We start from the raw sequence: 14,391 nt of genomic DNA on the forward strand, positions 1-14,391 counted from the left end.
ATCATAGGGCTAACGAAGGCGATTCGAGTTAGAAGAAGGATGAAGTTAGAAAGTCTCAAACGGAAAATATATATGAAAGATTAGACATTAATCCAAATTATTACATATTAGAATTGAGTCCGAGATATCCGCAACGAGGAGGTGGTGGAAATGTAGTGTATGTCGAAGTCCCAATAAAGGATGATGTAGATGTGCTAATTGCATTGGATTCGCAGAGTTCTTATCCTAATGTATATATAGTTGAAATTTTTGTTAAATGCATCCCTAAAAGTAGGAGTATGAGTGGAGCTTCAACTGTGCAGAGGGAAACATGTCTTCATCCTTAATCATATAATGAATACGATACTATTGAGAAGAATATGCCATTCGATTGCCTTTCACAGGTGATGGCAACTTTAGGTTTGAATGATGTGCCAGGTACATCATTTCAACCAGAATTTCTATCAATAGAGTTAGGATGTGAGGAGGCTAATTTGCAGGGATTCAATGTGGGGCTTAATTTTCATGATGAACCATGACAATCAACCAAGTATAGACATGACCAAAGTTCAACTGGAGTTGTGTCTATATCAAACTTTCAAACAGTTTCATCAATTATTATAAATGAGAGGAGGGCATACACGGCCGAGCCAATGTAACCTGATATTGAATGTAACCATGAATTTGAGGAAGAAGATTATTTAGGGTAGGATTTTAAAGGGGCAGAAGGTGGGGTAAATGAGGCCGGTGGACCAGGTGATTATGGGGTTCAGCATGAAGAAGTTGTCATGCCTCCTAAGATCACAATTGTGGGTGAGAGACGGGTACATGACGTGCCACCATTAGCGTACATGATCGATGTCGAAGCCGGTGATATCAGAACCCAATTTGAAAGCTCCCTTGAGGGCACTTGATGGGATGGTGTATCAGAATTTTGTAAGGGTATGGTTTTTGACACAAAGTATGATTTGATACACTTTGTGAGCGTGCATCATGAACAAACACACCACAACTTCAAGGTGGTGCAATCAAGTCCAACAACATGGGTTGTTAGGTGAAAAGCAGACGAGAGCTGCACTTGAAGGTTGCGTGCTTGTCGACGTAGAAAACATGGGCCCTTTGAAATTACATAGTACAGAGGCCCCTATACATGCATCAATGAAACTCTTTTGTAAGACCACCCACAATTGAAGTCGACCTTAGTAGCAAATGAAATAATAGAAATTATCAAGAGTGATACTGGTGCTTCAATTGTAGCTTTGTAGGCACACTTGAGGTCAAAGTATCAATGTCATGTATCATATAGAAAGGTAGGGCTTGGGAAGCAAATTGCAGTTGCAAGACTTTTTGGAGATTGGAATCTTTCATATCAAATGCTGCCATAGTGGATGCATGCTATAAGTGAATCAAATCCTGGTACAAAGGTGAAGTGAGTATGAAGAGATATTCTTGATGCTAATAACTACTCTATTTTGAAATTTGTTTTTTGGTCATTTGCAACCTCAATTGAGGGATTTTGTCATTCTCCTGTAGTTCTTTGTGCATGTGGAACACACTTATATGGGAAATATAAAGGGAAATTACTAATTGCAACGACCCCTGATGCAAACCAGCAAATAATTCTTATAACATTTACAATTGTTGAGGAGGAGAGTCTGCGAACATGGTCTTGGTTTCATTAGTGCATTCAGGATGAAGTGACTGATTGCGATGATTTGTGTCTTTTATCATACAGACACCCCGATATTATTGGTGTCATTTTTCATAATGTTGACTGGCAACTGCCTTGTGCACACCATAGGTTTTTCTTGCGTCATATCATTAGTAACTTCAATTATAGGGTCCAAAATACCATGCTGAAACAGATGGCTGAAATAGCTAGTAGAGAACACCAAGTTAGGAAATTCAATAGTCTTATGGAAAGGATCCTAACAGAAGGTGGGCCATTTGCTAAATTATTTTTTGAAGAGACCCCCCTTCACATATGGATACAATGCCATAATAGTGGTCGAAGGTACGGAAACATAACCACAAATCTGGTTGAATACTTTAATGCCGTCCTAAAAGGAACTCGCAGTTTACCAAAAATTGCCATTGTACATATGACGTTTTTCACATTGCACAACACTTTAGTCCTCAGTAGGAGGCATCTCGCCAAGTGATGGAGTCAAGGAATGGTTACAATCCCCAATTGTTGTTGCAAATGCAAAGGAGGGAAATAGCGTATCCTGGGCATGAGCTTATAAACTTTAATATTGAAAGGGGATTGTTCAGTATTCAAACTGCACCATGCTAGGCAAATAAGGGTCGAAACGTTCAAACCGTTGACATAAAGGGATGATAGTGTACATGTGGGAAGTGGCAAAATATGCACTACCTTTGTTTGCACTTGTTAGCTGTGTGGGGGTCGAGAAGATTGGGGTACAGTTGCTCTCTTGATCCTTATTTCACGGTGATCGAGCATTATGCTGCATATGCAATGAATTTCATCCCTGTCCTCCATGAAGAATATTGGATAGATCTAGTAGCACCAACATTATATAGGAATTGGAAGTGGCAAAAAGGTTGACCGAAGAGTTCTAGATTGCATAACGAAATGGACATTCGAGAGAGCAGTAGGAAGATGAGGTGCGGTTTCTGGAACAAAGAAGGTCACAACCGCATTTGGTGTCCAAGGAGAACTGGAGGTCATGATGGAGCTGGACCATCACATTGATGTCTACTTAATGTGTATAGTATGTACAATTTTGTGTGTTTATCTCTATACATGTTATTAGCATATTGTTTTTTTATGATTTGTAATTGTTGTAAATGTGATGTATTGATCTCCGTGATGTACTATTTTCTTAATATTAGAACAATAACCCCATTGTTGGCTTTTTGAGTCTGATCCCTATTTTGATATTGACAAAGTACATGTTTCTTATGTGTATATTTAAGTGCTTGAACAAGTTTACACTTCAGAAGACAAAGGTAACGGGAAGCTAGAAGAACCTAAAGCTCACATCATCTGGCACATTCCATGAAAATAGAAGAGCAAAAGAAAGAAGAAGAAGAAGACTTATCTTAAATTGTAAATGCATTTTAGTTTTTTATAGTTTGGTTTCTAATTAATGCATTCATGCATGATGGGAATGGCAGCTCAAACAGAGACCATAAACTGACTCTAGGAAGCCCATTTTCTTAACGAAAAAGTTTTTTTCTTAACAACTAAAAACATACAAAAGGTTTAAATCATTTAGGGTAAAAAAATAGGGCCAAAATTAAATTTTACAAAGACTTTAGTTGACTGAAGTTGCATTTTTTGGGCTTAATTAAAAAGTCCGGTCGACCAACCTAATCACGTTTTAAACAGCTTAGTCGACCGACCTGGCCAAAAGTCAAATGTTTGACTTCGCTCAGCCAACCAACCTATTTTGAACTAAGCTTCCACGGTCGACCAACCTTTTAAATTGACTTTCTTTACCTTCCCCGGCCGACCAAAGTTTCAATTCAAAGACACCTCGACGACCGAACCTACGAAGATTTGGAAAATCACCTTGACTCGGCCGACTGACTTATCCTACGTCAAACCGAACCCATATTTAAATTTAAAAATTCTGTGTGAGATCAGCCGACAAACCCTTGCTTTCAGTCGACCGAACCTCTCCGGTTCTTCAATTTTTATCGCGATTAATCAGGGTTAATTTTTAATTAAAATTTTCCAAAAATACCGGCTGTGTCCCTAACGGTTATATGTTTTGGAAAACTTATATATACCCCTTTATTGGTCCTGATTAGCAAGGGAGATTAGGAAAATAATTAGCAAATTTTCTCTAAAAATATTTGTGCTCCTATTATTCATACTCTTTCAATTTTTTCAAGCACATCACTCATTCTCCTTACACTCTTGTTTGCAAAATTATTTTTTGAGGAGATTCATTGTTTATACTCCTGACTTGCAAATTAACTAATTGCAACTTGAAAGGAGTGTGTTATTTACTGTTATGTGTATTTTTCATAAATCTATTTTGGGTTAAACTCTCACATTTCCTTATCATTTTTAAAACCCTTCTTGAGAGTTGGCTTAAAGATCTTTCCCATATTATTTCACATTGATAAATATTGTTGGGAAAGTCTTCTCTTAAGCTTGTGCGTCTTTTGGCATTTCTATTGCAAAAATCAAAAGTCCTTTTGGTACTTATTGATAAAAATACTTTCAAGAGCTTCATTAAACATCTCCTTACTTTATCTTGAAATTAATTTATGGAGATATTGTTTGTGCATTTGATCTTTGTTGAACTCTTAATATAAAGTTGATTCATATCTCAAAGATAAATTTATCTTACATATTGCTTGTGAGTGAGATACTCTCACATAAACTCTATTGAGCATAAATATCTATCATACTATAGTGCATTGGTCAACATATCTGCTTGTGTAAGAAGCAAATTTATTTGTATACAAAATACTTGTTATTATTGTTGTATTCCTGGCATGTGATTGTCGGAAGAGGATTGCACTGGCTTATAACATGTACCGGATTGCTTAGATCTGGTTAAGAAAGCACCGGATGGTTTAGACCTGGTTAGGAAAGCCAGGTACACCCTTCTAAGGTGTGGTTGTAAAGGTTGGGGTCAACTCTGTGAATCTGACTTGGGGTATTCCTTTACTCAGTAAGGAAAGGGTATTGTAAACGGTGACGCTCCACCCATAAGTGAGCAACGGTAGTGGAATCCTCTTACTTGTTAGCTTGAGGCGAGGACATAGGTAGTATTGGTTGAACTCTGATATCAAATCTTGTGTTCGCTTTCTTTTCCTTACACTTTTAATTTTCGCACTTTAATTTCAGCATTTGAATGCTTATATCTTTAATATTGTGAATGATTGGGAAATACTGAGCTTGCTATATCTGTTTTTATTTATCCGCTTAGTTATTACATAAAAAGACCTAGGTTGTGAATTTGACTGTAGATCTGAACCTAACCTAGGAGAGATTTTTTAAAATATCCAATTCACCTCCCTCTTGGGAATACACCAATTCCAATACCCCTCCTGTGGACTTAGACTTTATAGTCTTCCACGTAAATTGTTGTGTCTTCTATAATATATATATATATATATATATATATATATATATATATATATATATATATATATTTGCCTTCTTCTGATTTACAGAAAAAGAAAGAGTAGATCCAAAAGCTAGATAGAGTGGACAAAAAACCTAAGGTAAATGCACCCAAATAAAATGTCATGTTCTTAGAAGGGTCTTTTTTGGATTTGACGTTTACTTATCCATAATGGGCACTACATTTTTTTTTAAGAATAATTTACTAAAGAAAAAAGAGTACATTTGTCAAACTATACATAAAAAGTTCATTGAAAGCAAAGAAATTTGCACATTTAAAGTACGAAAATATGATTTTCATATGTTAAACTATACATAAAAAGTTTGCATCTTCCTTCTTATATTTATTGCAATAATAATAATAATAATAATAATAATAATAATAATAATAATAATAATAATAATAATAATTATAATTTACTTGAATGATTCTCAATATAAAGAAGGTAAAATATACAATAATGCACCAAAAATACAATCAAGTTTCACAAGGTCGCAATCACTTATGTCTTTGCGGTTGGTCACGTGGTTGCTGCTGCTCTGAGGGGACACCTTGCACACGTCACCGTCTCCCATGTCCATGTGCATCCACCTTAACATGTGATGTTTGTGGGATCTGTTGTTGCAAGGCATATCACTAAACAGATTGAAAGGGATCGATGATGAAATCGGGAAATGCTAGTATTGCTCATGTCCATGAGAGATTGGGGGTGGGTAGGATGGAAAGGACTGCGGTGGTTTCAGAACATACGATGTATTGCTGGATGCCTTATATGGATCTTGAGACGCATGCATGGAGGTATATGATATATGCGAATGGGAAGAAAAAGCCTCGAGATGCCATGGGGAGGAAGATGTGGTATGCCAAGTATAATGGGAGCAATGAAGGGCATTCACTCCCATTCCCAAACCTGTAGAAGGAACAACAAACCTCCAATTGAGTGTGCCCCCCCTATGACCAACCTGACACATCTTTATGTATAGCCACGCAAGTGTGGCACTAACCCAGCTATACCTAGACATCATCTCCAAGTCGCTGAGGAGAGATAGGAACATCAACGAGGCATAGTATTGCAACTTGTTGACGAATAACAAGCCACATGCATATAAGTCGTAATATGTATACTCGAGCGCACTGCAATACTTGCTCCTTCGATGCATTTTTACCAAGCCTTGGTAGGTCGTTGTCCATCCATGCCATCGTCAGGAAGGAGCCAAATCATCCACTCCAACCATTTTTGGGGGGGGGGGGGGGTGGAGTCGCATCAAAGGAGTCTAATACAAAGGCTGGGCTAGTCTTGCTATGTCGTGCCCGTAACAACGTCGTCATCTACTGGTAATCTTGTAATGATATCGACATCTTGTAGCCTTACTATCACTTTGCCGCAGGGGAAGTAAAAAGTTTGAGGCTTAGGCCTCCAATGCCCCAGTAATATGCATGTACTGAATTTGGTACGGTGGAAGAAACCCGCTCGATGGATCCATGGAATGATCTTAGGATCAGCATGCCATTGCGTCTCTAGTGTGTGTGTGTGTGTGTGTGTACACTGATGCCCTTTAAAGGCATTAGAATGATCCTCCTTCTATGCCCCGTGGGTGGGATGAAGAGCCCCCAACATCAAGAGCGAAGTATCGGTCAGATTGGGATCCATGTTGTGGAAAGATATAGGAAAATAAACATATGCTTAGTGAAGACATTTATTGAGTATTAAAGGATTTATAATATATATTACAAAAAAAATTAACTTAATAATAATGTATTAAATAAAATTTATTACTATTAACTTCAAAATTCCAATTAAAATGTAACCAACTCTTCCATCATCCATCTTTGTATCATTTAAAAAAAATTAAAATAACGCAAACAAAATCTTATCGAAGATACAATAATTTACATGATTCAACTATAAAGTTGAACCATTATCTCACAAAAATATATTAATATAAATACACCATAATCATAAACATACCTCAATATCAAATGAAATGAATGTACAAAGTCAAAGTAAAAACTTCAAATTAGTGAAAACGTTCATTGACAGTATGGTTATTGACCCTTGAAAGAGAACAATTGGAAGAGTAAATCACTGAAAATTTTTATTCAGCAGATGAAGGTGGTGAGGTAGGTTAGAGGAGAAAGGTAGAACAAAGGAGAAGGACAAATGGCAAGTGGGAGGGCGAAGGAGAGGGATGGAAGAAGAATAAATAGGGGTTGGGTAGGGCATGTAAGGGGAAGGGGGCCATGGAAGGGAGTGCATGAGCGCGAGGGAGGCTACGTAAATTTGCATATCAAATGACCGACTTTTGGAAAGTCTATTTTGACTTTCACATTTTATTTTATTTTTTTGCTTTTTTCGCATACTGGCCTTGGGAAAGGGGTGCGGGGCTGGCTGTGGCAGAACCGACTTTTGGACTTTCAGCTTTTTTCTTTTTCCCCACCTCTAGAAGAGAGTGTCAAGGGCGAGGCAAGCTAGGTAAATTTGCATGTCAAACAACTGACTTTTGGAAGGCCGATTTTAACATTAACATTTTTTTTATATGCTTTTTTCGTGTGCGGGGCTGGCCGTGGCAGAACCGGCTTTTGGACTTTCAGCATTTTTTTTCCACCTCTAGAAGAGAGTGCTGAGAGGGGGGGGGGGGGGTAGGGGCGTAGGGGTAAGACAGAACCAACCTTTGGAAGGTTAGTTCCGCCACATTTCATATTTTTTCCACATTAAAATCGACTCTTAGAACGTCAGTTCACTTCAATTTTGTAAACATTGTCCCATCTATCCTATAATTGTATTTTTCATCTTTATTTTTTAAAATATTTTTGTAAAAAATTCATTTTCCTTGCCCTTTTTCTTTTTGATAAGAGACTGAAAGCTATCTCTTCATTGTTTGTAAGACAATTGACCTTGGAAAATGCATTTTAGGAAGGAAGATAGTTTCCATGCATAAGTTAATCCCTCAAGAAAATAGTGGACCCTGCTTCACCATTCTTTTGTTTTGTTTGTATGGCTTGACCTTTAAAAAATGCATTTTTGTCAGGATTTCGATTTGCGCATGAATAGTTTTAATATTTTAAAATTTCATTTACAAGGCTAAGACAAAGACGTGAGGACTAAAATTTCATCCAGATGCACAACACTGAGCACCAGTGGTCTAGTGGTAGAATAGTACCCTGCCACGGTACAGACCCGGGTTCGATTCCCGGCTGGTGCAGCTATACCTTTTATCCACGCCAATGTGTCAAATATGTCAGCCCTTCTTTTTGGGATTTCTTTTCGTAGTTCACGAGAAAATAAAACAAAACAGAAAAGGTTTCCTAGTAACCTAACAAAAATCATTCCAGAAAAAAAAGAAAAACATGTTCAATATACTTATGCCCTAACTCATGCAGTACCCATTTTAATTTCTGCGATTACTTTTTTTTTTATGCACCATATGAGCTAGGGGTCCATTTATATATGAGTGAATAGATTATAAACTCAAATTGACTCAATTAATAAATGAATTATCTTCTTTATTAGTTATGTTTAGTTTTATTGTCTTAATTTGGTTGGTTGTTGGTGTTGTTTTTTTTTTTTTAGGACTTTTTTATAATTTTCATTTTGTTTATCTTGTAACCACGGTATTTCTCCGCAAAAAAGTGAGTGAGGGTATATTAATAAATAAATAGAAGTGTCGCCATCTTTTACAAGAAAAAAAGAAAAATTATAAATAGGTATCCGTTAAGTACCATTAAAAAATATATAATATATTTATTTTAATGAGTGAGTAGATTATAAATTCAAACCGACTCAATTAATAAATGAATTCTTCTATGTTTAATTTTATTGTCTCAATTTGATTAGTTGTTGGTGTTGCTTTTTTTGGGAAGGTTTTTCTGTAATCTCCCTTTTGTTTATCTTGTAATTACGGTATTCCTCCACCAAAAGTGAGGGTATATTAATAAATAAATGAAAGTGTCGCCCTCTTTTACAAATATATATATATATATATAAATGGATATTCGTTAAGTACCATTAAAAAATATATAATATATTTATTTTAATTTTTCTTTAAAATTTCACCAAATATGAGTTACATCTTTTTTTTTGAAAAACGACACTCATTTATTATTTACTTATTAAAATCTGTAAGTTAATAACACTTAATTATTATTTAATTTATTTTGTCTTTAAATATTTTTTTTTTTCAAAAAAGTGATATGAAACTTAAAAAATAACACTTACAACCTATTTATTATTTTTTTCCTCCTAAATATTTTTAAAATGTAGTTATATATAACTTGTTTCTTAAATTTATTTATTTAAAAAATACTTAGTACATCATACGTGCATCAAATATCACAATTCATACACATAGAAAATTTAATTTTTTTTTTTTTGCAGAAAAACTAAATAGGTGACTTGTGTGGGTACTCGACTTGAATCCAACTAACCCATTTACTAATTAGATTGAGTTCAGGTTAATCCATTTATGAACGTATTACTCCTTAAACCTAAACCCGTTTTAAATGGGCATCTAATGTGTCTTCACACTCAAGCCAATATCAGAACAATGCATATGCAATGTAATTATAGTACAAATTTTTTTTCATGTGATTCATCCCATACTATACATATTTAATTCACTAACTTTAATTCAACATAAATAAACCTACTAAATATCCAAATATACCGAATTAATATATTTTATTACTGAGTCAATTTTATTACTTTTTAAATTATTAATAATTAAATTTAATATTATTTATTTTTTTGAATAATAACTTTTTGATGGCCTTAAAAAAATTTTAAATTCATTTTCCCATTAAGGAATTATTATTATTTTTTTGATTTTAGCAACATATATTGAATATAATATTATAATATATTATAATATTGTGCTTTGTGTAAATTGTTTGTAAATACCTCATAAGACATTTTTTTTTTTCTTTTGCATGCAATGAATTAAGAGAATTTTGTTTAAATTTGATATATATATATATATATATATATATATGTATCTATGTATGTATGTATTTCATTTAATTTAAAAAACTATTTTCCACCAATTAAAAAACTTAAGTTTAAGAAGAATGGAATTTCTTATCTTCTTTTTGTGACATTTTATTTTTTAGATTTTTTTTTTGAAATATTAGTAAATATTATTTATATATTTATTCATTGAATAGTGTCGCAATGTCCCGAAGAAGGGTCTGGAATGATGAGGAATAATAATATTAAAAGGTTCGTTGGAGTCGCCACTAAATAGTTATTTCCTAGGTGCGGTTTGTAGGATTTATATCCCAAAGGATATGTCCCACATGAATGATGTGGATCCCACATATAGGGAATGCGTCCCATATGATAAGGATATGAATTAATGGTTGTATGAGTTAACTAAAAGGTTAGCTTATTTAATATGATAAATTAATGGTGGAAGTATGAAGAGATTCCTATACATAATATTATAGATATATATATATATATATAAAATATATATTAGCTGCTATTATGGGTGTAGCTAAAAAGGTATTCTATATATCAAATTAAGCTCTAAGGGGTTAACTACATGGTGGTCTTAGCATTAAAGAAAAGATAGGAAGAAATGAATTGTCCTTTTTCTGCCTCTACTTCTCTAATCATCAGGAGATCCCATAGATCTAGTGAAGGAATGAAAGAGAAAGAGGAGAAGTGGGAGAAACGATTTTTTCGGATTCTCCGGGTATTCTTTTCGATAGGTTCGATATGGCCAATTCCGGTATGTAAAGTTTACAGTTTATGATTTATTTATTTTTCGCATAAAGTTATTGATATGAAGTTCATGATAATTGAAGATCCTTGACTGTAATATATTTATGAAAATTTTCTTACATGTGGTATCAGAGTCAAGGTTTGAAATTATCATGATCTTCCTTTCATGATAAAGATCATTTCTTTTAACCCCTTACAATCTTGTTATGGGATTGTGCGAAAATTTGTGTTCATGATATTTTCTGGAATCGAACTGAAGAATTCATATGATAAATGATTCCTGAAAATATATATAATATTTGATGGATTTATGAGGTTTTTTGTTGGTTTGAAAATTTTCTCACATGTGGATCGTTGACGGTTTTCTCCTATATAGTAATATTAAAGTAGGGCTGCTGAATTATATGCATGCATAAGTTAGAGAATTTTACATGAAAGTAAGTTAGTAAAATTCTTATATTGGGGAATGATTATCTGTTGTATATTATGGATTGGTATTTTGAAATGAACTCTAAAATGAATATGAAACATGACATAGATAACGAGTTTTTTTTTTAAATGTATGGGCTGCCAGTTTTTTTTAATATATGGGCTGTCAGTTTTTGAATATATGGGTTGCCAGTTTTTAAATGTATGGGTTGCCAGTTTTTGAATATATGGGCTGTCAGTTTTTAAATGTACGGGCTGTAGTTTTTTTTTAATATACGAGCTGCAATGTTTTTAATTCATGGGCTGCTAGATTTTACATAAAATAAAATAAAATAAAAAATTAATCCAAGTAAAATTGTCATTGTGAGAAATTAATTATTTGCTTTAAACTTGGCTTAATTTTGCTGAGTATGGAGTCAATCAATGTTTATATTATGATTAGCTTGTTATCACTAAAGTGATTTCGTTAAGAAAAATTATAAGTATTGTATTGAGAAATAATCATGATAAAATAATTACAGAATGAGTATTTGAATATTATGGCTGGTCCAAAAGTGCACCAACTTTCAAATAATCATTGATTTAATCAGGATAATTAATGAATGATAGTGAGATTAGGATGCCTGCCCAAAGGTGACAGACCAATCAAACTTTATAAATGTTATCAATTATGTCTTGATGAATGAAAATTACCAGTGAGTGTAAGGATTAGTATATTGCATAAGTTGATCCAAAGATTGAACGCAATTTACTAATGAAATATTCTAAACTCAAAGCATTAATGTAGTGAGCATTTTGTGTTATTGCAGTGTCTGCTCCTGTTTCATTGCATTCGTTGGCTTCTTCTGTTCCAATCTTTAATGGGACAAATTTATCTGACTGGAATGAATAGATTCAGTTTCACCTTGGTGTTCTGGATCTGGATTTAACTCTGCGAATGGATAAACCGGCTGCTAATATTGAAACCAGCAGTTCGGAATAGCAAGCTTTGTATAAGTCATGGGAAAGGTCAAACAGATTAAGTATGATGTTTATGCGAATGTGTATAGCGAATAATATTAAATCAACACTCCCTTAACTAAATAACGCAAAGGAATATCTTAAGGTAGTGGAAGATAGATTTCGTTCAGCTGATAAGTCCCTTGCAGGAAGGTTGATGGCTGAACTAACCACAATGAAATTTGATGGCAGCAAAGGAATGAATGAACATGACCTAGAAATGTCTAATCTGGCTGCTAGACTTAATACTTTGGGAATGAATGTTAATGAAAACTTCCTTGTTCAATTTATTTTGAACTCTTTGCCTCCTTAGTACGGGCCTTTTCAGATTCACTATAACACAATTAAAGAAAAATGGAATGTGAATGAATTGGCAAGCATGTTAGTTCAAGAAGAGGCAAGACTCAAACAACAGGGACAACATTCAGTAAATGTCATGAGTCACGCAGTTGGAAGTAAAGGAAAGAAAATAAAGAAAGGTTTAAAGAAAGATCCATTGAAGGTGGCGAGTACTTCGTATGGTGGTGAGGCTCGCAGCAAGGAACATTATGGTCCCAAGTGTTACTTTTGTCGTGGCTATGGGCATTTAAAGAAAAATTGCCCGAAACGTAAAGCATGGTTCGAAAAGAAAGGCAAGCCTTTAGTTTATGTATGTTTCGAATCAAACATTACACAAGCTCCTTATAACACTTGGTGGATTGACTCTGGTTCTACTGTTCATGTTTCCAATTCGATGCAGGGATAACTTACAATCCAGAGCATAAAGGAAAATGAACACATGATAGTCTTAGGGACTGGAGATCAAGTGCCAGTTATGGGTGTTGGAACTGTTCGGTTGTATCTTGAATTGGGTCATTGTTTAGACCTGTTTGATACTTTGTATGTTCCAAATATTTCTAGGAACTTAATTTCCATGTCTAGATTAGATAATGACGGTTATGGTTTATATTTTGAACATAAAGGTTTCCGTATTATGAAAGGTGACTTATGTGTTGGCTCTTGTATTTTGTATGAGGGGTTGTATAAATTTAATCTTAATGAAAAGTTTGCTGAAACACTCCTCACTCTACATCATAATATTGGAACTAAGCGTAGTAGAATAAACGAGTATTCCTCTTTCTTGTGGCATAAAAGATTAGGTCATATATCTAGGGAAAGAATGGAGAGATTGGTAAAGGATGGGGTTCTCACGAACCTTGATTTTACTAATTTCGATGTATGTATTAATTGCATTAAAAGAAAGCAAACTAAACATACAAAGAAAGGATCCATAAGAAGTAAGAATCTATTGGAAATTGTTCATACTGATGTATGTGGGTCTTTTGACTCACCATCTTTAGGTGGAGAAAAGTATTTTATCACCTTTATTGATGATTTTTCACGATATGGCTATATCTATTTGTTGCATGAAAAGTCTCAAGTAATAGATGCTTTAAAGGCATATGTTGCTGAAGTGGAGCGACAATTAGATAGGAAAGTGAAAATCATTAGATCTGACAGAGGTAGTGAGTATTATGGTAGGTATGATGGCATAAAACAATGTTCAAGACCATTTGCTAATTTCCAAGAACAACATGGTATTTGTGCTCAATACACAATGCCTGGTACGCCTCAGCAGAATGGTGTGGCTGAAAGGTGGAATTGTACTCTTGTAGAAATGGTTAGGAGTATGTTGAGTAATTCCTTAGTACCCATTTCATTATGGATGGAAGCCCTTAAAACAGCAGTGTATGTGTTAAATTGGGTTCATAGTAAGGCAGTTCAGAAAACTCCTTTTGAACTGTGGACGGGAAGAAAACCGAGTTTAATACACTTTCATGTTTGGGGTTGTCCAGCAGAGATTAGAGTCTATAATCCAAATGAAAGGAAATTGGATTCAAGGACTCTGTGTGGGTATTTTATTGGATACCCAGAAAAGTCTAAAGGGTATAGGTTTTACTGTCCTAATCATAGTATGAGAATAGTTGAATCTGGTAATGCAAAGTTTCTTGAAAATGGTGAAATTAGTGGGAGTGATATATCGCGAAATGTGGTCATTAAAGAAATTTAGGTTCCTATACCGATATCTAGACCTTTAACAGACATTATTGTTCCTTTAATTGTTGAAAGGCATGATAACATTGAACAACAGTCTAATGATGTATCACTTGG

General features: G+C 34.3%; 1 non-coding gene across 1 annotated transcript; it reads left to right on the top strand.

Moving 5' to 3' along the window:
• Positions 1-8,222: 8,222 nt before the first annotated feature.
• Positions 8,223-8,293, top strand: TRNAG-GCC (transfer RNA glycine (anticodon GCC)). Its single transcript has one exon. It is a non-coding gene; the product is annotated as a tRNA-Gly (tRNA).
• Positions 8,294-14,391: the final 6,098 nt, after the last annotated feature.

The sequence above is a fragment of the Malania oleifera genome, chromosome 6 (genome assembly GCF_029873635.1).
Source record: "Malania oleifera isolate guangnan ecotype guangnan chromosome 6, ASM2987363v1, whole genome shotgun sequence".
Classification (NCBI taxonomy): domain Eukaryota; kingdom Viridiplantae; phylum Streptophyta; class Magnoliopsida; order Santalales; family Ximeniaceae; genus Malania; species Malania oleifera.